This window comes from Euprymna scolopes, chromosome 17 (assembly GCF_053919585.1).
Source record: "Euprymna scolopes isolate OS-2025 chromosome 17, ASM5391958v1, whole genome shotgun sequence".
NCBI lineage: Eukaryota > Metazoa > Mollusca > Cephalopoda > Sepiida > Sepiolidae > Euprymna > Euprymna scolopes.
In genome coordinates, this window is record NC_136498.1 from 108,326,270 (window position 1) to 108,351,019 (window position 24,750).

At 35.8% G+C, this 24,750-nt stretch overlaps 1 protein-coding gene and 1 pseudogene across 1 annotated transcript in view; one reads left to right on the forward strand and one right to left on the reverse strand.

The window, feature by feature from the left end:
• The window catches only part of LOC145296866 (zinc-regulated GTPase metalloprotein activator 1-like), a 269,322-nt gene that overhangs the window by 209,582 nt on the left and 34,990 nt on the right, over nucleotides 1-24,750 (reverse strand). The window lies entirely within an intron of this gene.
• Nucleotides 13,844-13,962, forward strand: LOC145297422 (5S ribosomal RNA; annotated as a pseudogene).

Here is a 24,750-nt window from a genome sequence, read left to right on the forward strand (position 1 = left end):
GGAGGAGGTAAGGGCAATCATAGATATGGTATAAGAGGGGATTCAATATCACTGGCAACCATTTCATGTGAAAGATAGACTTTGAAAACATCGTTAATAATGCAAGATTTAATGGTTTATCATGAAAACTGACCAAGTTAATGGAAAATGACTTGTAAGTCCAAAATGTTCAACTTCGAAATTTGAAAATTTCCTATGCTCAAATCTTGTCCAACTTTTAGTATAATGTAGTGTAGACCCAACCTGATTTTATGTCAAAAAAAAAAAAAAATTTGCAATTTTTTTTTTTGTGGTTGGGGAATTTTGGCATTATATTGACTGGACTATAATTCACATTCAACTCTGATAGAAAATATTCGTGTTGGGATAAATAATTGGAATTGGGAATCAAAAAAAAAAAACCAACACATTTTGGGGTATCAGTATCAGAAATATTTCTGCCTATTTTCTAATACTCAATACGATTCTTTTTATTGTTTTTATTTTTTTGCTTAACTTTCCACGGCTCATATTAATGATGAAATGATAAGTATTTACTGATTTTAAAGTACTAGTGAAACTAAGATCTCTAGGTCATGCCCAAAAGTGTATTTTTACATTTGCAAAAATATATGCACATAGTTTTTGTGGTAATTGGCTCCACACATGCACATATAAAAACAAATTTATATTTAAAAATTCATAAAAAAATCAAAATCAGTAATTGTATCAGAATCGGGGAAAATATTGGAATCATCCCATCACTAGAAAACATATAACCAGAATAGAACAATAAATATAATAAAAACAACTAAAAAAAAAAAAAAAAATGTAGAAAAAAAAAAAGAAAGCATTATTGTCCTCTCTCTCTCTCTCTCTCTCTCTCTCTCTCTCTCTCTCTAACAATCAAACCAAACATTATTATATAGGTAAAAAAAAAAAAGCTATCTACTACAGTGTTGCCATAGTAACCGGATGTCATCTGCTCCTAGCACAGAAAGTACCGGGGAGTTATCTGCCCTTATGACTATATAACAATAGGTGGAAGCAGCCATTTGTTTTTTGGAGTGGAACTCAGCAATCAACTGTAGAACAAGGTCTTTTATACTTTACAACCATAAATAAATATTTGAAGATATAATAAACTTGAAACATGAAAACTTTTACCAAAATGAATGGATTCGGCATTAATCAACCTTGAAAAGGGTTGGCATGCTGTAAAACAATTCCAGCAGATTTAGCTGTGCATATTAACAACATTACTTCTTAAAGGGTGTGACTATTTGCCATGCACAGATGTCATTCACGATAGAGAGGCTGGTGCAAATTGCAACTGCAAAAGGTGCTATTTTATGCAGTCACATAACGCTGGGTGCATAGACGAGTCAAACACCCTAGAGAAAGCCGACTGAAAAATAGTACTAATACTAATGGCCTCATACCCTATTCACATAATGAAAGAAGTATTGATTACATACTACTACAGGGTGGCCCACTTAAAAGTAGCCCGACCTATCTAATCTTTCTTTTAACAACCAACTGACACCACAAGACAAAATGCATCTTTTTCCAACAAGATGGCGCTACATGCCACACGTCTCACAGATCACTGACACGAGTTCATGACATGTTCACGGAAGAGAGAACAATAAGCAAAGGCTTATGGCCACCACGTTTCCTGGACTTGTCACCAGGTGATTTTTATCTATGGGGGACTTTAAAACAAAAAGTTTATGCAAATAATCCTCACAATCTCGACCAACTAAAGGAGAACATTACCAACGCTATCAAGGGAATCACCAGAGAAGATCTACATGTAGTATCTGCAAACGTTGGTAAACGTGTCCAGAAATGCATAGATGTCAACGGGGAGCACTTCCAGCATCTTTTATAACACTACAAGTAATTTAAACAATAAAAGAATGTTCGTCCTCTCTACTACATTTTCTGGGCTACTTTTAAATGGGCCACACTATATATCCAAATATACACACACACATACACACACGTGTATATATATAATTATAAACCTCGGCGGCCTGTCTGGGTTTGCTTACTTGCTTGAATCTTGTCTTCGACGATCAAGTGATTACATCTTTTAAAATGGAGATGATAGGTGATTATACACATATAAATATGCTCAGAGGCTAAGAAATGAGGGTGGTGATTTGTATCTTTTGGTTTCGATTCTAGTTGAGGTCACCCAAGTCTATATATATTTTAGTTTTGATTTCACTGCTATATATTAGATTCAATATAATAATCGATAGAGAATTGTCTCTATAATAATGAATACGTAATCCGTATGAATAAACATCATATTTTAGTATATCTTACGATCGGGTAATGCTGGGCAGCCTCCTAGTATGTGTGTGTGTGTGTGTGTGTGTGTGTGTATATATATATATATATTTCTGTGGAAATATATTTCCTTATAATATATACCAATCCTTATTTAAGAAGCTCAATGTAGTTACAGAGCAATATAGTGAATAAATGACAAAAATGAGTTAAGGGTATAATAGATTCACTGATTGATATAATAATTAAGTGATTGATTTTGTGCTACGAAACAGATACTGTCAAGAATTGTAAATGTCAACTGAATAAAAGAAATAAATTATAAGATGGTCAACATCATGAATTTTGGAATATAGTTTCTTGTCATTGATTCACTATATATATATATATATATATATATATATATATATATATATGAATAAAAAAGAATGCGAAAAGTATAAAAGCTTATAACTTTTCTTTATTCGTTTTTAATTGGTGACGTGCAGGAATACAAAATAATAATATTATGAAAAATATATAATATATATATATAAGGGAAGGTGTCTGTGTGTGTGTCTGGACATTTCCCTATGCAATAACTCAGTCAATTTTCAGTCCACAGACTCAAAATTTGGTATACAGGGTACTGAGATTTGAGAAAATCTTTGTGATCGGTTTTCAGCCAGAAATTTGGCTGGTAAGGGGTCAAAGTTCAACAATTTGGCCTTTGAGAACTCTACCAAACTCCTCCAACAATTTTGGGTCTAAACACTTGAAATTTTAGATATAGGTTCCTTGGGCATGGATTTAACTTAATAACTTAATTTGAGCCCAAAACAATGTTAAGGGGTCATAATAGGGGTCAAAGTTAAAAAAATTGACCGCTTTTTTTTTTTTTGCTCAATATACACCTCCAAACATCTGGGCAACGCCGGGCTGAAATGCTAGTATATATATATATATATATATATATCCTCCCATTGAAAAAAGTTCAGATTAAACATCGTCATTTTCCATGTATAGTCAGTTATCCATTAGTTAACTATTCATGGTTTAGGAAATCACATAAAAGACAAACAGAGCCTGCTTTGTTTTACGGCATATCATCCCTTTTCAGTATGAAAGACATTGTCCTACAGTTTATTGCAGAGTTCCACTCCAAAAAAGCAAATGGTTGCTTCCATCTATTGTCATATAGTCCTAAGGGCAGATAACTCCCTGGTACTTTCTGTACTAGGAGCAGATAACACTTGGGTACTATGGCAACATATTCTTCTAAACTATCCTGCTATCCCCATGGGTAGCAGTAATGTGTGTGGTGTCCAATGAAAGTGTGACAGCGGCTCCGTGAATGAAGTGGTTGTGCAGATGGCTATCTTGACAACGGACAAGCACATTGCTCCAGTTTGCAGAGATGGCGAGATGGTGTCTCGGCAAAATACCCGTCCCCTCGAGGGGTTGGTGTTAGGAAAGGCATCCCGCCCTAAAAATTTGCTTCAATCTCATATGCCATGTCACACATGGTAGAATTTCCCACCCTTGGATACAGGGTAGAAAGGGAAGTAAAACCAAGTAAGAAAAGAAAAACGAATAAGAACACAGATTAAAAATTTGCATTATTTACTTAAAGAATATTTAGCTGACAATGACAATTTATCTAAATGGAAGGAGAAAAAAAAAATCGTTCATTTTTTTTTTTTTTAAAGTCATGTCGTGGTTGGAGAATCAATGTGGAAAGTTCTACAAAAACGGTTTCCAGAGCTGTATTAACTGATGGGAGAAATATGTAGCTCAGGGTAGTTCTTATATAGAGAAAGACAAATAACTATGCCAAGTTTCATTGTTTTACTGCTATTAGAAGTCGATCAGGGACTAGGAGTGTACCGATTAATCAACCTAATCAGCCACTTTGTCGATTAATCGGTAATCGGCAGATTTGTCGACTAATCAGTCGATTAATTACTTTTCTCTCCCCTATTAAATTTAAATCATTTCATCACTGCCAAGTGATTCATTTTGAATGATGGAAGAAATACATGGTTCTTGATGTTTTATATACAGAAAAAAAAATAAATAAATAACCGTGCCAGGTTTCGTTGCTGTACTATTTTGAAAAGTGGATCAGGGACATTACTTATTGAATGCCTCTCGTCATTGTGTATGTTAGATGAACATGGATTTTTATTGGAGGGAGGAGCGGATTCTTCTTTTGAACTAAGAGAGCTAGAAAAAGATTTTTTTAAAAAAATGGATGTGACAATAACAACCAAGATGAGGAAGTCAGTCCGACAATCTCAATCATCACACACAGATATTTGTATGTTGCATAGTGTGCTTTCAGTCACAAAAAAAAAAAAAATATAGTGTGTAGCCGGCTATGGTCAAAAAGGGTAGAACTTGTTGCAAAGTCCTTAGCAAAGAGTTTTGCTTTGTCAGATGCTGTTGAAATTACCTCGGATCCATTGATGATGGTAGGAATAAAGAACACACTTCTGTTTAGGACCCCGTTTGTCATTCTTCAAAACTAGCGGGAACCAAGTTGCTGCTCAGCTATGAGCATTATATTCATATACCAATACTCCAATCATAAAACGCTTAGGATAATTATAGATTTAAAAGTAGTTCTACTAAAATAATCATATTTTAAGAATAAAAGCATTTTAATGTTCTCAAAATACCACTATTTTGTTCAGAAATGAATATCCTTTCACATTGTTTAATAATCAACATGGTATATTTGAAAAGTTTTTAGGAAAGTAGTGATCAAAATGTTATTTCTATTAAACAGCTATTTTGAATCCAATTTTCTTTTGACACAATCTGAATGCAATGTCCAAAATATAGAGATGATTATTATGTTAAGTTGGCAAGCTTTAAATGGAGAAAAGCAACAAATACAAAAAGAAGAATAAATCAAGACTAAAACAAAAAGAATATCGGTACTTCGGCATTTACCGACCCACGGTTTCCACAAAGTTTCTAGGGGGTGCTTGGCCACTGACGGGAATAACCGGAAGCGGCCAATTGCGATATGTTAAACAGCTATGAGAAAATTATAATAAACAGAAAAATATGGAAATACAATAAATAAAACTACAAACATGTATATAACCCAACCCTAACCTCTAACCTGCGCGATTAATTTTTTATTTCTTCCAATTTATAAAAAAGTAGGCTTCATAGATTTGTGTAACCTAAAAACAGACAGCATGCTCATTAAAAACTGACGAACGTTCGGATGACCTTTTCCAGTTATTTCCATTAGCTCTCAAACGAACCTGAGCCAATTTCATGGAAATCGCGGGTCAGTAAATGCAGCCGCACTGAAATATCAAATTAATTCGCAATTTGTTTGGCCATTGAATATTAAAGAACTAATTGATGATGATGTTAGGATGAAAAGATTAACTGATACACTTGGAGTTCGTGTTGTTCATACTAGTAGGAGATACGTCCTTGACAATCAGTTCAACAGTAACTTTGTTGCTAGTGGGCTAAGATATGATTCTATTTCGTCCACCCTCCCAGGCTTTACTTTCTCGCTTTGAGAAAGAGTTAGTTTATTGCTAATCACCTATTGAAATGCTGACGAGGCTGCTCGGGCATTTTTTGTATACGAAAGTACACGTCACTTAGTATACTAGTTTCTTAACTTTTTATCAAACTTCCTGGAGAGGAAGTAAGCAAGCATACTATTGTAACCCTGTACCACTCCTACAGACTATTGTCCACAGTTGTGGTGGATTACAAATTAAATGCGATCCCCAACTGCGAGATCACAACTGTAATGTCATCTAGTCTTGAATCCTTTAAACATATTCAAGCCTTCACTGAATGCTGGATTCATGCGTGCATTATTACATTTAAGTCTAAGTTGTATAAAATTTGTGCAGATCCTAAGCCTGCATGGCAACACAATTTCCTCAAAATCAACTGGTTTTGAAGATACTAAAACAGTACTTTCAGTCTCTGAGACGTCTCTGATGTTCGTCGTCTGGTCATTGGTCATTACTAGTGGTTTCTTCTATCACCAAAGGTCACCATTTGGCTGAAAATCCTCGTTGCTAAAAAGGTTTGGTATGTTAATGCCTAAAAAACTGAATCACTTTCAAAACACAAAAAAAGCAAAAAAATAATTAACAATTCCTTCGTAATTTGTATATCTATTATTTTACTAGCAGTTCAACCCAGCTTTGCTCTGGCCCTATGTACTGTTCATAACTTTATGTGCATATGTATATATATATATATTAAGAAGTTTGATTCATGTCCAGGTAACCTACATCTAAAATTTCAATTGTTTAGACCCAAAATTGGTGGAGGAGTTTGTTAGAGTTTACAAAGGTCAACTTTTTCAACTTTGACCGCTTGGCAGCCAAATTTTTGCCAAAACTGATTAAAAAGCTTGCTGCATGTCTGAATACACTTTATGTAAAATTTCAAATGTTTAGACTCAAAATTAGCTGTGTAGTTTGCTAGAGACCGCAAAGGTCAAATCTTTTGAACTTTGACCCTTTGGCAGCCAAATTTTCGTCCAAAATCCGATTAAAAAGCTTGCCCTATGTCTGAATACATTTTATGTAAAATTTCGAATGTTTAGATCAAAAATTGGCTGAGAGGTCAATTTTTATTTTTTTAACTTTACCCCCAATTTTGACCCCTTAATATTCATTGCTTTGGGCTCAAATCAAATTAAAAAGTTTGATCCATGTCCAAGTAACCTACATCTAAAATTTCAAGCGTTTAGACTCAAAATTGGCGAAGGAGTTTGGTAGAGTTTTCAAAAGTCAAATCGTTGAACTTGACCCCTTGACAGCCAAATTTCTCGCTGAAAACCGATTAAAAAGATTTTCCCAAATCTCAATAGCCCTTATGTCAAATCTCGAGTCTGTAGACTTAAAAGTGACAGAGTAGTTTAGTAGGGAAATGTATACACACAGACAATTACACTTTTATAGATATACAGATTTGCGGATTGTTATCCTCATCTTCATAGTTGTTTCAGAACGTTTTGGCCAACTATTCCTCTGACCTTCACCAGGTGGTTAACTGCGACAGGATAAGAATGCTGAGTCTTAATTGTATCCTCAGTAATTACTGCCTTCCATAGTTGTTGTCGTCTCACTATGAAGATGACCAGAACTTGCTCCCATACTTACGAAACTGTTCAAGCGTTATCTTAAGGAGAAGGGCTTTCCAACATCCTGGAAAACCTTGTCAGTATGCCCTGTATTTAAAAATTCAGGTGATAAGCCATCTTCCTCTCAATACAGACCAATGAGTCTCTTGTGTGTCATGAGTAAGTTACTGGAATCCATATTAAATAAAGAAGTAGTCAACCACCTCAGCAGAAATAACCTACTTAGTGACATGCAATAAGGTTTCTGTTCTGCTAGATCTACAGCTGATGTGCTAACAGTTATATCCCATAGGATTAGGGAATCTTTCGACAAAGGCTTCCTTTCTAGGGCAATTGCTTGACATATCAAAGGCCTTCGATAAGGTATGGCATAAGGGCCTACTTCACAAGATTTCCAGCTACGGTATAACTGAAATGTTTTCTCAATAATTAAATCATTTCTCTCTGATAGGCTCATAAGAGCAGTGGTTGATGGGCAGCAATCAGAGGCCCACAGTATTAATGCTGGAGTACCTCAGGGGTCCATCCTGGGCCCAACTCTCTTCCTGATCTACATCAATGATCTCCCAAAACACATACTTAAATCATTTGTTGACATCTATGCTGATGTCACTACCATCTATGGCAACACATCAAAGACCGTAAATGACAAAGCGCTCTCTGATTCCCTCTCCTCTGATCTTGAGCGCGTGGTAGTGGGGGAAGAGGTGGCTGGTTACTTTTAATGCATCTAAAACCAAGCAGCTAACTTTACATCATCAACACTGTTCCTCATCTAGCATCAATTGAAATGGATGGCTCTCGTCTTGGGGAGGCTTCATGTTTTGACAAGCTCCTGGGTTTGACCTTTACTCCTGATCTGAAATGGAACATGTATATCAAGTCTGTTGCCCGGGCCACTGGGAAAATGGTGGGATCCTTCTACCGCTCCAGAAGATATCTCACTACTGATCCAATTCTCTATCTGTATAAAAGCCAAGTACGTCCAAAGATGGAGTACTGCTGCCACATCTGGGCTGGAGCTTCTAAAAACAGCCTATCCTGCCTTGACAAAGTACAAAATAGACTTCATGGTTTAGTTGGGGGTGCCCTTTTCTCTTCCCTGCAACCTATCTCCCACAGAAGAGACGTTGCGAGCCTGTCTTTGTTTTATCGTTATTTCCATGGCAAATGCTCGTCCGAGCTCCAATCTCTGGTCCCCTCTCGCCACTCTTTCACGATAAACACTCGTCTAGCTAAAACCACTGTCAGTAATTTCCCCCACTCTTTATCTGTGCCTAAATCAAAACGTAGATTCCATGAACAAAGCTTCTTTCTGAGAAGTGCACGCCTGTGGAATTCTCTCCCGTTTGCTTGTTTCCCACCTGACTACAACTTGGATGTCTTCAAGTCCAACATAAACAAATTCCTGATTAATCGCAACGAGGTTGTTAGATAGTGCTCAATAAAAAGAGCTGATAATACTTGTTTATTGTTATATAAACATGCTCACATCCCGCTGCTACAAACAGCCACTTGTTTCAATCAAACAACAGATACCATCAGGCAGTGACTTCATTTTATCTCATTCGGTTTATTCATTGAACATTTGAATAGTCAAGTAGCTGCCTGATGATATCTGTTGTTTGATTGAAACAAGTGGCTGTTTGTAGCAGCGGGATGTGAGCATGTTTATATAACAATAAACAAGTATATATATATATATATATATATATATATATATATATATATATATATATATATATATATATATATATAAGAACGTTAAATGAGTAGTTATATTGCTTTCTGATTTAAGAAACACATTTTGGATAGTTAAAATATCTGTTCTCAATTTAACACTTTTTACTAGACAAGGTTGAGTTGGTGATTTGGTTGCAAATCCCACACTAACCTGGATTCCTCAGGTACTGCAAAGAAGACTTTTGACTCTGGAAATCTCTGCTTTTATAGAATCACAAAGCAGGCTGACCAGCATTGCCCAGTCATAAAATACGCATAAATATTACATTTTAATTCACAGAAATTGAAACATGTGCATGCGAGTATTATGTTTTTTCTAAACAGTTCATATTATGTAAGTAAAAAAAAATAAAATAAATACTCGGGCAGAGATCCAAACTGAAACCCGAAGACAGTGAGTCAAGTACGATAATCATTAGGCCAGCTTGACACGATTTTAAAAAGCGTTTTCAAATCTAATTATTTTTAACATAATGAATCTGTCATGTTAACAATTCATGCATGTGCATTTGTGAAACAGATAAAAATCCGATGAAAATCCGATGACCACCATATACAAGTTTTTTTTCAATTTTGATCCCTTAGTAGCCCATTTTTCCGGATGAAAACTAATTAAAAAGTTTTTCAAATGTCTGAATACCCTATATACTAAATTTCAAGTCTGTAGATCAGACATTTGTTGAGTATATGTTGAGAATTGTCCTCATACACACACACACACACACATTCTCACTTTAATATATATTGAGAGATTATTCCTTCCCTTCTCTTATTGCATTTAGTATATCTAATTGAATAATTTTCCTTTTTTTTTCTTCCTCTATTTTCTCCCCAAAAAGAGAGAATTGTAAATCAATATCTTTTCTCCTTACTTCTCCACTATAATAACTTTTCCCATTTATTAGAGAACTAGTCTGGGTGCCTGGCACTGCCCGGGTATTTGGAGGTGTGTGTTGAGCAAAAGCATTTTTTAACAAAACTGATAGTAGGCAGACAGGCTCGAACCCCTGACGCAAAGGCAGAAAAGAAAGTGAAAAAAAAATCTGACGTCTTACCACTATTCTATGACACGACCGGAAGTTCGGAACGTTAAAATTAGCCAACGTCAATCCAACCAATACGATGACTTGCAAAAATGGCTTGCAAAAATCGACCCCTTTTTGTAGAAAACTACCCATTTGAGGGTGAAGGAATTAATGTTTTTGGCCAATTGTTTGATATTAGTCGTCTGAAAGGTTGGGCTTCAAAATGATACCGATCTTGTGAAAATCCGTCGCCTCTGTAAAAAATTTTAGGCAGACATACAAGCATAAATACATACATTAAAACAGGCAGGTGAGATTTATAGATATCAGATTGTTATTGTGAAATCTATCTTTCCCTAACCTGTCAGAAATACCCAAGTTAATCTTTATAACCCCCCTCCCTCCTGTTTTTACCAGCTTTTTTTTTTTTTTTAAATATCTCTACAAAAAGTTTGGAAACTTATTAAAGGCACCTCGTATCTAGACAAGATTAGGTTTAAAGCTTTTTTTTTTTAAGCCATTGCTGGGAATTAATGCTTTACCTGTTTCTCTTATTTGCAAAAAATAATTCATGAGAACTCACCAGCAAAGTCGGTTAACGGGGGGAGCGGGGGTAGAATGCTCTTGTTCCATCTGCCACGACTGGATAGCAGTCCTAAGTAATTCACAATTGTATTTTTTGGTTGCCTACATTGAGAATTGAACCATCAACTTTTAGGAGAATATCACTTTTACAATTGCTTTTTCCAAGTACTCTAACAACTGTATTTATTATTATATTATATTGGACCTAAATTTTTATTTTTTTAATTTTGTTATCAAAAGTGAAAATCTGTACTCCTGAATAAACCCAACATATAGTGATGATTTAAAAAAATTTTTTTTTAAAATGACTTGTGCGCCACCACTGAGAATCGAAACGAAAACGTTTAGCTTAAGATTTACTTTTTCCTTTGACGTTAATGCCTGAGCTATGAAGACACATTTGCTGCAAGGCTAAAAATTAAAACATGAACCAATAGCTATTACGTTACACATGCATATTCATAATTGCGTCGTTCGACCTTTACCTGGCAAATTCCATTTATTTTAATTTTCTAACTTTTGCACCGATTTTCCCCGACTAAAACCCAAATATCAAGTTTTGCATGGGTTCAAATACCCTATATATTAAGTTTCATATCTGTAGACCAAAAACTGACAGGAGTTTGGTAGGCAAAATTTTTTAAACAAATATATACATGCATACATGAATATATATAGAAAGAAATTTGTGTTTACTATAACCTTTTTACGCAAATATTACGTAAGTATAAATCATGTAGAATATCTGCATGAATATAATTACACGTAATAGTTAACTAAAGATGATCATCCCATGAGAAAACCGAAAAAAAAACTAATGAGGAATTAATTAAAATGAATGTTTAAAAGAATATGAAAATTAATTCAATCTTTTGCAGATGAATGTAATTCCACAACCCATATATAACAAAGTTATATTTTCTTTTTAAATAAATAAAAAAAAGTGTTTTTAATTTTTTTAATATGAATATCAAAACACAACAAAAAAACTTATAGGAATATATATATATATATATATATATATATATATATATATATATATACACAACACTCCTGAGTATAGATATAAGCGTATGTTTGCTTCTAGTGTGTGTGTGTTTGTCTGTGGGTGTGTGTGCGTGTGTGTGTGTGGATTGAACGGGTACGGGTCAGTACTCAATGCCCATGAGAATGTTTTTAATTTACAGACTGCTAGACAAAAATACTACATTCTCAAGTGCCATAAAAACCAAAAGATGGGATAGATAAACTTAAAAAAAAAGGGAATATAAAAAAAAAAAGGGAAATAAAAAAGAAGATGTTTATTATCTTCAGACACCTCACTTGTCCTCTCCCCGCTCATAACCCCCACCCATGTTACATTCTAACTTTGTAAACGAAATAAGAAAATGTTTTTGTTTGAAATATCAGTTCTCAACGATAATTCTTAGCCTGAAGACATAATCCCCCAACGCGGGTGATTACAGAAACATGTATGCACATATGTAGCCATCAATGTTTGTATAAATAAATTTCATATACCTGCTCTGTTTACTCATTGAGCACTCTTTGGTAGACACATGTTTCATTGGATGTACTTCTAGGAAACTAAACTCTACTGGCTAAATATATATATATATATATATATAGTACTTTTCACTTATTACTGTTTATATTATCTAGAATTTATAATTAATGGTTCCCATATACAGGTTAAATTCTATACCTAGTAATTGATTGTTCTCCAGCATATGTGCTGCTTCTTTGAGTCGTCTTACTCTCCAGTTTTACTGTCTATAATTTCTACTTCATTCCATAATGGTAGATGGTTTGTAATTGTAAAAGTGGTATACTCTTGAAGGTTGAAGGTTCAATTCTCAGTACGGGTGGGCAAAAATACAATTGCGAATTACTTAGGACCTTTATCCAGTCATGGCTGACGGACCAACAGCATATAACTCCCGTGAAGTAAATAATAGGTTCTGTTCAAAATTTCCAAGTTTGACAGAAACATTCCAGAATTTTACAAGATACACCTGATGATGGTTGGAGGTTGCATCGACCGAAACGTTGTGAAAATGAGACTTAAGATGAGAACAGTAGTCAAAAGAATCGAAATAATACGAATAACCAATCCTCATCTCAAAAATTCAGAAATGAATTTTGTGAAAAATCCAAAAAACAGGTCAAAAACTTGTTCATATGTTCCATTTTTTTTTTTAGAATGAAGTAAATTTATAGAATCTGGCATTATTTAAGGGTTTATAGGACATATTTAGAGGTTTCTGGAACAAATTTTGAGCAATTCTTCAGGTGCACCCAAATTTACTCCTTGGTAAAAATCACTGTAGCCGCAATTTTGCAAAAATTCGAAATTTGCATAATTCAAACAGGCATATCTTGAAAAATAATTGAAGTCAGAAGACAAATGAGCCCATCTTTTGCAACCTCAGACTGCGAGCTATTCAAATATGTTTCATAATGATTTTAGGAAGTTGCTAAAAATCCATGTTCACTTACCAGTCCACTGTGTCCTACTTTCGCTTCGGTGAACGCCAGATAGCCCTGCTAGTATACAGTATACAAAAATAGTCAAAATCGACAAAACAATATTGCTTACATATCCAAAATTCAAGCAACACAGGCATTATGACTAAAAATACTGAAACTGCTGACAAGATGCACACGTCACTTAATCGTCAGAATGATGCAGTCGTCAAATGCTAATAAATATTACAGGGGGGAACGATAAACTTGTCACCCTAAAACAACGCTATAGCTTTATTTTAAAACTTTGATTGAAAAAAATCAATTCAGGTAACTTGATTATGAAGTAGAGCTGACATCTGTTCAATGTGGCCGCCTTCAGCTGTCTCAATACAGGTCCGGAAATGTGAGCGTGTCTTTTCCACAAGCGGGAGCGCAGCGAATACTCAGCAGATGGCATCGATCAGGCTGGCTTTGATGTTGTGGGAGGGAGGTCATGTTGGTGATGTTCTCAACATATGAACAAACCAAGTAGTCCAGCGGACTCAGGTCGGGAGAAAAAAGTGTGTGGGGGGGGGAACCAGTGAGAGAAGAGTACAAAGTCGTAATACTCCTTCTGAAGATATACGGCATAATCACGTTGACACACCGGTTCCCGTCAGATCACCGAAGTTAAGCAACGTTGAGCCTGGGCATTACTAAAATGGGTGACCAATTTGGGAAGACCAGGTGCTGTATGTAGGAGGACATCAACAAAAACCTAACGTCGTCATCTTCCATAATGGGGATATACATGCGACGGGGGACCGCTTGTGAATTTCATACTCCCATGAAACTTCCTCCTTCGAAGGAAGCCGGTTAAACTCTGAATAGGCTTGGTGATGACTACACACACACTCTTTCTGAAGCAAAGCCTGGATCTTTTTGGACTTGTGGGCCAGCACCAACTCCTGTCGCTACACCTACGGTCTGCCAGCAGCTATCTGATTGCACCAGGGGATCACAACATTCTTCAGCACATCTAGGTACACTTTGGTGCTGACTTGCAAGTCGATTTTGAAGATGTGAGGTGGCATGATGTGGCCCTCACTTGAAACCACACCAAAGACCATAACCGTGGCCAGAAATTTTGTTTTCATCACTCTGGCCATATCCCTGTTATTCATGCCAATCCGGTGATGCATTTTGAAGATGCTGGCAATGGTCCTGTTGTGATAACTTGGATCGGTAGAGAGTAAGAGTTGTACAGTGGCGCATCTCCAACCTCACTTGTTGAACATTGTGTGACTTTCACACATAATAGAAGGCTCCTATCGCTCTTGAAATTTGTACACAACTGGCCAACTAGTAGATGGTCTGCGACAAAAATAGAAAAACAGTTTTCATCAAATGGAAATGGAATCATATTGTCTTTTCTAGGGTGATGATTTTATCGTTCCACCCAGTGATCAATTACATGCACTAGTATTCATATCAAATATGGATTGTACATAAATATGCAGAGATGACTTAAAACTGATGTCAGAAGTAACTATTTTTTATTTTTTATTATTTTAAGAACAGCAATGTTTAGGATAAAAAGTTCATTTGGCTTCATGTAACACATACTTTTATTTAAAACTAGCCTGGGTGCCCGGCGTTGCCCAGATGTTTGTAGGTGTGTGTTGTAGTAGGCAGGCAGGCAGGCTCAAACCCGTGATGCAAAGGTGGAAAAGAAAGTAGATGTGTGTGTAAAGATGTTGATTGACCAAAAAAGTGGTAGTAGGCAGACAGGCTCGAACCCATACCATGAAGGAGGAAAAGAAAAATCTGACGCGTTAGCTGTTGCACCCATCGCCAAACCGGAAGTGATTAAATTAAGGCTAGAGGGGTTAAGTTTTGAAAATATCGGTGAAAAAAGTGATCCCTCCCTGTAGAAAAGTTCCCAGTTGAGGGTGAAGGAATTAATGTTTTTGGCCAATTTTTCAATATTTGTCGTCGAAAGGGTCGAGCTTCAAAATGATACTGATCTCGTGAAAATCCATTACCTCTGTCGAAAGTTTTAGGAAGACATACAAACATACACACATACATTTAAACAGACAGGTGAGATTTATATTATGGGAGACAAACAAATAGAAGACAAACAAAACTGGGCGAAAGAATGAGAATGTTAAAATGAGAAATGCACATGCAAAATACTTTCGATGAGGGCTGTGTTTCAGTGGAAAAGTTTAATTGTCCAGGGTCAGAGAGAAACACTGTGTTATAATCACAAAAGCATGCGATTCGGGAGGGGGGGGGAAGATTTTGATATGATACAGAAATGGATATATAATGAAGCCATGGACACATAATGTACAGCAGCGGCATCTCGATGTATGCAAATGACCAAGCCGTGGCGCAATATGACAGCACAGCGAAGGAAGAGAAAGGTAAAAGTGAAGACAGATTTTTGGAACCACGTGGCTATGACGGTGACTTGGAAACACATGTCAGTGTGAGATTAACTTTTAAAACTAAATGCAATCCAAACTTTTAACAAAAAACGGTCAGACAACCGTATGCCACGGGGCGAGCTGGGGACATAGTGTTATATTATAAACCCTTTTTCTAAGAATTCAAAACACAACAACCATTGGTGTAAGCAACAGTCTGTTTTTTATTTCTCCTGTTGTGCTTGCTTATGGTAGATAGAGAGAGAGAGTGGGAGAGCGACAGAGAGAATTATTGTGGCGTCTACTTGGTTGACAATCAAATCTCCAACTCCAGACTGTCGTCTGTCGTCCTCAGACTCTCTCTCTCAGACTCTCCCTCAGTTTCTCTCTGCTTAACTCTAAAGTTTCTAACTATATCAAGAACTTCCCATTTTCCATGATGTCATACACATGTCAAAACATGTGTCTTCTTTCACGTGTTCTGGAAATGCGTGTCCAAAACTTTTTCCTTTGTTTACAAAAGGAATTTTAACCTATATTCCCAGTAACCTATATTTCCAATATGTTAAAAACATGTTTATTAAATTATCTTATAGTTGCATTCTTCAATTGAATTTTCATAACAGAATTGACAATGCACATTCTTTTCTTGAAACTATTTTATCTCTAAGCTAAACAAGGGTTTGTTTTTTACATTCCATTTGCTAATTCTCTCTCGTAATCTATTTCTAAACCTAAATTACGAGGTTCGAATTTCGTCTATTCTATTTCATTTTCATTCTAACTAAATCTCTCTATTTTTATACTTACATGAAAAGGGGACAGCCCTTATCATGTAACAATAGCAGCTGATTGACTCGAGAGACGCAGGGATGCACCCATATTGTCAGTAACCGTTAATAAATGTCTTTTGTTTCATCTGAAAAATTTGAGTTGAATTCGTTTCCTCTGTTTCTTTGTGAGTGTCTCTGCATACAACCTGTTGGGTCCGAGTGAAAATGCAACGGCCACATTACAGATATATTCGTTTAAAGTAACCGAATGATCTTTGCTACATAATCGAGTATAGTCATAGCTGGTACTGTGCTTAAGCTTTGGGCTTTTAGTGTATCTTTCGATGTCTCCCCCCAGACTGCTATTCATGTCCGTATTTATGGCTTACACCAGCCAATCATATTCTTGTGAGGAGGAACCCGGATGTATTCATAAAGTAGACCATGCCCTTTTCTCTTCTTTACAACCACTTTCCCATAGAAGAGACGTTGCGAGCCTGTCTCTGCTTTATCGCTATTTTCATGACAAGCGTTCATCTGAGCTCCAATCTATGGTCCCCCTCCCCTCATTAATCTTTCATAAAAAAAAAAAAATTGTCTAACCAAAACCACTATCAATAAATTCTCCCACTCTCTATCAATGCCCAACGCTAAATGTGGATTCCATGAACAAAACTTCTTTCCTAGAACTGCCTGCCTGCCTGTCTGTCTGTTTGTTCTGCTTTCCAGTTGACTATATCATTATCTTAAAGTCCAATGTAAACAAGTTTGTATTGAACAATCCTCATAAATAATCTAATTATACTAAATTTTCCCTCACAAATGATAACTACATTACTGTCCCAATTACTATAATACACATATTAACCCTTATCCTCGAGTGGCCTCTGGACCTTGATATGTGGTAACCCCTTTGTAAAAAAAAAAAATATTCATTACATCAATTTTTTGTTAAGGAATAAGGACGCATGTGTCTGGATGCATTCTTCAATGGTGACGCGGGGGTGAGGCCAAGATGCATAGTGTGGTTCAACAATAACACTGTCAATTTCAAAGATGAAATTATTTCCGTACGTTCATAGTTGAAACTTAATGAATGCCTTTTTGTGGATAAAAAGAAAAGATTTTGCAGAGTAAAAACTTGTTAAGTTAAAACATTTTAAGAAAAAAGATCTGAAGTTAAAAAGTTAAAAAAAAAAAAGAAAAAAAATTGTAGTTTTCTACAAATTTTTTTCGTCAAATAATTTCCATGGCTTGATGATAGTTTTGATATGTTATATTAAGTCAGAAACAAATTTCAGAGATTTTTTTTTTTTTTTTTTTCAAAATTGAAAAAAAAAAAAAAAAAAGAAATATGGTGAAGTATACTTTCTAAATTTCATTTATAAAAAAAAAAATTATTTCCTAAGAAAAAATAGTCAATCAGGGTAGATTTTTTGTTTTTTTATCCGTGTTAAAAGCATTGACTGAAATTTGAATTTTAAAATAAAATATGTAAAGAATACATTTGAAGGCAAATGATAACACTAAATTATGAAAATTAAAATAAACACTTGTTTATTTTAATAATTTTGCATTGTGATTTGGCTTCAAAGATATTCCTTACATATTTTATTTTACAAAAATAGTCAGTTTCGATGTTATACAAGGATAAAATACACAATATATCACAAAATGAAATACCGTAGAGACTAGATGTATAAAAAACAAAATGAAAAAACAATTAAACACAAAATCTAAAATTAAAAATAATCAAAAACGAGATATTTACCGGTTTTGTTCAGATTAACAAAAGTCTTCTGAAAAAGTGACTACATTGTTCTAAAGACTTCATTGGTCCAAACGAAACCAGTAAACTCTTGTTTTTGATGATTTATTCTTGTGTTTAATTTTTTCGTTTTGTTTTTTTAAACACATGCGCACATACACACACACACACATGCACGTTCTCTCCAGTCTCATCACATGTGCACACCCAAGACGGTCGGGCGTCAAGGGAGTGATGCGAGGTCATCCACGCATGTCTTTCAATGGGATTAAAGACAAACCAGCTCACCACATGTAACAACATGTCAGACTTCCTGCGTCTCCAATCGAAGGAGACAGTTACGTTCGCAGAGCCTAGTGACCGGTAGCCCCCACAACCAAAAAACAAAAATGTGGGTTTTCAGGAAAGAAGTGCCTGCCGCCTATGGAAAAACTCACATGCCCACCTGCACACCGAGAACGAGTCGCAAATTATATATATACATATTTTTTCTGGATATGAGAGATTATATAATTGTTTCCAGTCAACCAACGTTGTTTAGCTGTGGAAATAATAATCTCTCACATTCTGAAAATTCTATTACTAATTGCTTGCTAGGTTAGCATGTTGGGTGGCACCGTTCCAACAAGTATTAAATTATTACTTGTGAGACATCGGCTTGAGTTATAGCTGGTTGGATGATCACATCCCTTGTTCGAAACAAAGTAGGTTCATTCCATTGTCAGACGTCACCGTGGTTTGTTTGATCTGTGTCGATAGACTTTATTGTATGTAGGGCGTTAGCTTATGTGGCAGAGTATTCGTCTAACATGCAAGCAGCTTGAGTTTCGAATCCTGAGTTCAGATGTGTTAAACTGATGAGACCAAATGAGGACGAAGCTTGAGTCTTGGACTTCCGCTTTGTGACTGTCATGGCTCTTGTGAGCTGCGATGTTGTTTGACTGTGGAAATAATTATAATACATAATACTATATTTGAGTAACTGATGAAGAATCGATATTAAACTCCGCATATTTGATTTCACATTGCTGCAACATATTTGTTGCTTAGCAATTTATATCAGATGTAGATAGTTAGATATAGGTATCAGGTGTAGATAGCTAGATATAGGTATCAGGTGTAGATAGCTAGATATAGGTATCAGGTGTAGATAGCTAGATATAGGTATCAGGTGTAGATAGCTAGATATAGGTATCAGGTGTAGATAGCTAGATATAGGTATCAGGTGTAGATAGCTAGATATAGGTATCAGGTGTAGATAGCTAGATACAGGTATCAGGTGTAGATAGTTAGATATAGGTATCAGGTGTAGATAGCTAGATATAGGTATCAGGTGTAGATAGCTAGATATAGGTATCAGGTGTAGATAGTTAGATATAGGTATCAGGTGTAGATAGCTAGATATAGGTATCAGGTGTAGATAGCTAGATATAGGTATCAGGTGTAGATAGCTAGACATAGGTATCAGGTGTAGATAGCTAGACATAGGTATCAGGTGTAGATAGCTAGACATAGGTATCAGGTGTAGATAGTTAGATATAGGTATCAGGTGTAGATAGTTAGATATAGGTATCAGGTGTAGATAGCTAGATATAGGTATCAGGTGTAGATAGCTAGATATAGGTATCAGGTGTAGATAGCTAGATATAGGTATCAGGTGTAGATAGCTAGATATAGGTATCAGGTGTAGATAGCTAGATATAGGTATCAGGTGTAGATAGTTAGATATAGGTATCAGGTGTAGATAGTTAGATATAGGTATCAGGTGTAGATAGTTAGATATAGGTATCAGATGTAGATAGTTAGATATAGGTATCAGGTGTAGATAGCTAGATATAGGTATCAGGTGTAGATAGCTAGATATAGGTATCAGGTGTAGATAGCTAGATATAGGTATCAGGTGTAGATAGCTAGATATAGGTATCAGGTGTAGATAGCTAGATATAGGTATCAGGTGTAGATAGTTAGATATAGGTATCAGATGTAGATAGCTAGACATAGGTATCAGGTGTAGATAGTTAGATATAGGTATCAGGTGTAGATAGCTAGATATAGGTATCAGGTGTAGATAGCTAGATATAGGTATCAGGTGTAGATAGCTAGATATAGGTATCAGGTGTAGATAGTTAGATATAGGTATCAGGTGTAGATAGTTAGATATAGGTATCAGGTGTAGATAGTTAGATATAGGTATCAGATGTAGATAGCTAGATATAGGTATCAGGTGTAGATAGCTAGATATAGGTATCAGGTGTAGATAGTTAGATATAGGTATCAGGTGTAGATAGCTAGATATAGGTATCAGGTGTAGATAGCTAGATATAGGTATCAGGTGTAGATAGCTAGATATAGGTATCAGGTGTAGATAGCTAGATATAGGTATCAGGTGTAGATAGTTAGATATAGGTATCAGATGTAGATAGCTAGACATAGGTATCAGGTGTAGATAGTTAGATATAGGTATCAGGTGTAGATAGCTAGATATAGGTATCAGGTGTAGATAGCTAGATATAGGTATCAGGTGTAGATAGCTAGATATAGGTATCAGGTGTAGATAGCTAGATATAGGTATCAGGTGTAGATAGTTAGATATAGGTATCAGGTGTAGATAGTTAGATATAGGTATCAGATGTAGATAGTTAGATATAGGTATCAGGTGTAGATAGATAGATATAGGTATCAGGTGTAGATAGTTAGATATAGGTATCAGGTGTAGATAGATAGATAGATATAGGTATCAGGTGTAGATAGTATGATATAGGTATCAGGTGTAGATAGATAGATAGATATAGGTATCGGGTGTAGATAGTTAGATATAGGTATCAGGTGTAGATAGTTAGATATAGGTATCAGGTGTAGATAGTTAGATATAGGTATCAGGTGTAGATAGCTAGATATAGGTATCAGGTATAGATAGCTAGATATAGATTGCTAAGCAAGAAATAATTATACAGTATTAAGAATGAAAGAAAATATATTATGCATTTCTAAGCGGTGTCGAGCACTCTAATTATTTGCGTGTGTAAGTAATACGCACTACTGTGATGTAGGGGTTCATATGCTCTCTGTTGAGAAAAATTAAAATCTTTGAAAAAAATTTAAAAAAAGAAAAAAAGAAATTTAAAAAAAAATACAATAAAAAAAAACCATTGTTTCATATTAGACCAGTGCTTTTCAACCTTTTTGCTGGAGCGGAACCCCATGGAAACATTCCACTGGCTCATGGAACCCCTATGCAATAATTTAGTTGTCTTATGCAAAAAACACATCGTTTAAAAAATTAAAATGAAATGAAAATTTAGTGCGATGATTCTTTTGGCGTTGACTGTAGATTGATAATATACAAAAGCAAATCTAAAAATGTCAAGACAAATTAATTTTTCAAATGTAACGAGTTTAATTATCTAAAATTTAGTATATTTCAACAATAAATTTTTTTTAAATATGCGTATAATAATAAAATAGATTTTTAAAATTGAATTTAACATTCTGTTTATTTGTTCCTTGTTCGAATTTAGAAATTGTGGAAGTAATAAAACGCATTATATGCAGCCGTAATATGATGGCACACGATGAAACCCTTAATCGTTTCTTAGATATTGCCAGGACATATGCGCCGTAAGTTTCAATGAGTAGAGCATTATGCAAACTTAGAGTATCTACCTGTACCACAAGATGCTAAATCACAACAGCAGGTCGTCGGAATATTTTCATATTATGCTCAATGGATTCCTCGTTTCTCAGATAAAATTCGACAGCTCACACAGAACCAAGTTTTCCCTCTATTTGAATCCTGCTTAGTGGATTTCACTAACATCAAAAAAGAACTCGAGCACGCTTCACTTACAACAATTGATCCCAACATACCCCTTATCATAGAAACCGATGCTTTGGATGTTACCCCTACTGTCACTCTGAATCTTTCCCCGATCTCTTTCAGTCAGCAAGCAACATTACTCTTCAGTTGAGAAAGAAGCACACGCCATCATTGAAACAGTGCGTAAATGGCGTCATTACCTTATCGGTTCCGCTTTTAAGCTCATTACAGACCAACGCTCCATAGCTTTCATTTATCACCTGAAACACTCAAGCAAAATAAAGAATGAGAAGGTAGAACGCTGAAGAATCGAACTATCAGCCATCACATTCGATGTAATATACCATCCAGGGAAAGAATGCAGCCGCAGACACACTTTCTCAAGCGATTTGCTCTTCGACTAATTCAACCAGTCTACGAGACTTACACATTTTATTGTGTCATCCAGGCATCACATGAATGTCTCATTTTGTACGTCTACATAATCTCCATTACTCCATCGAGGATGTTCGATGAACTACTGAGAACTGCCCCGTCTGCGCAGAATTAAAACCACGATTTTGTCATCCCACTAATTTTAAGCTTGTCAACGTGACACAACCATTTGAACACTTAAGTGTTGACTTTAAAGGTCCCCTGCGATCTAATAGTCAAAATAAATATTTATTAACAATTATCAACGAATATTCATGCTCCCCTTTTGCCTTTCCTTGTCAAGATATGTCCTCACAATCATAAAATGTTTCTGTCTACTATTTTCGCTGTTTTGCATGCCTTACTTTATTCGCTCTAACAGAGGTGCATTATTTTTTTCAACTGAACAGATTTTTTACATGGAAAGGGAATAGCAACAAGCCACACAACCGCCTATAACCCACAGGGAAATGGCCAGGTAGAACGACTACATACCATGTTAGGGAAAACGATATTGCTAGCATTGAAGTCACAAAGACTGACGATTTCTAATTGGGAATCAGTTTTGTGCGATGCCTTGCATTCTATTCATTCATTATTGTGTATTGCCAATAACGCTACACCTCATGAGTGAATATTCCAGTATAATTGGAAATCAACATCTTCCCAGTTGGCTTTTTAATCCAGGTCTTATCCTGATGAAACATAATGTACGGTCATCTAAGTATGAACCCTTTGTCAACAAAGTTGAATTACTAGAATGCAACCTTCAATACACCTATGTTAGACTTCCAACTGAAAGGGAGGAAACAGTGTCGCTGCGTCAACTTGCCCCAAAACCACAAAATGTAGCACCTAATATTAATGACTGTTGTCGCACTGGAGATTTCATTTCTACAACACGATGCCTCATTTGACTTGGATCCAAAGAACTTTGTGAAACCTCACAGGTTGATTACAACGCTCGATAAGAACCTATCGGAACTCATCCTTAGACAAAAACATGTTCATCCCTATCGTCTAAGAAACAGATGCTTGAATTTGAACCTTTGTATATCATTTCATAACCCCTCCCTGAACTCTTTTCATTCGGAGTGAATGTCATATTAGCATTGTTAGTTTGAAAAATTGCTAAGATTTCACACATTCTATTTCAGCACCTGTGATTCTAAATGAATAAAGACTTATTAATTGGTTTTCATTCGTCTTTCGTGTTCCGAATCATTACATATACACAATATGGCATAATCATGTTGACAGACCAGTTCCCACTGGATCACCGAAGTTAAGCAACATTGAACCTGGTCAGTACTAAATGGGTGACCATTTGAGACTTTCATGTGCTCTCCGCTTATCTTGGCATTGTTTCCAGTCATCCTGGTCTTCTCCTTGCCACTGGACACAAACAGTGCCGATTCAGGAGAGGCGTGGTTAGGGATTTCACAACCCTTGCCTCACAATTACACGCACTACTGCCCCCACAGCGGGTATCCTTTGTCTTTCAAGACTAAACAGAAGCATGGATATACACAGATAGAATGTATATATTAGAAAAGCTATTTCTTCTTTATGAATTACTAGCAGGGATTCCCGGCATTGCCTGGGGCAAACGTGTAAGCTATTTCTATTAAAACCTCTAGATTTCCCTATTCATCTCGCTGCCATTCTCTCCCCAATACCTCTTTTCTACTCCACCCAATACGTTCTTCTCTAGTAGGACATACACACACACACATACAACTCTACTTTATATATGCATCAAAACAACTTTTCTTTCAATCAGAATAGCAAGGAGTGCCCGTGCGACCAAAAGAAAAAATAAAATGAGCCATGACAGCCGGGCTCGAACATTAAATGCAAAAGAGGGGAAGAAGAAGAAGAAGAAGAAGAAGAAGAAGAAAAAGAAGGCAAAAAGTTACAGGCAAATGTGTTTGCTCACACGGCCAGGAGTGCTTATGATGTCATAACATAGTTTTAGTTTGATATGCGCATATGACTTGCGAAAAAATGCAACGCGAAAAAGGAACCCCCTTCCAAAAAAAAAAAGTGGTCCAGTTTACTACCACAGAATTAATCTTTTTTTTCTAATTTTCACATATTATACATCTGAAGCACCGCCCTTTCAACTGGTACTAGTTTCAACCTGGTCGGATACGGATGACGAAAGTTTTTAGCAGGCATACAAGCACGCACACAAACAGGTCCCCTTTATATAATAGAAGACTAGCAATGCTACCTGGCATTGTCCGGGATCAAAAAAATAAATAAAAAGAAGTTAAATGGTGAGTGTAAGATCTTTAAATTAAAAACTTCAATCTCCTTTTGTCTCTCTCGAGCTGT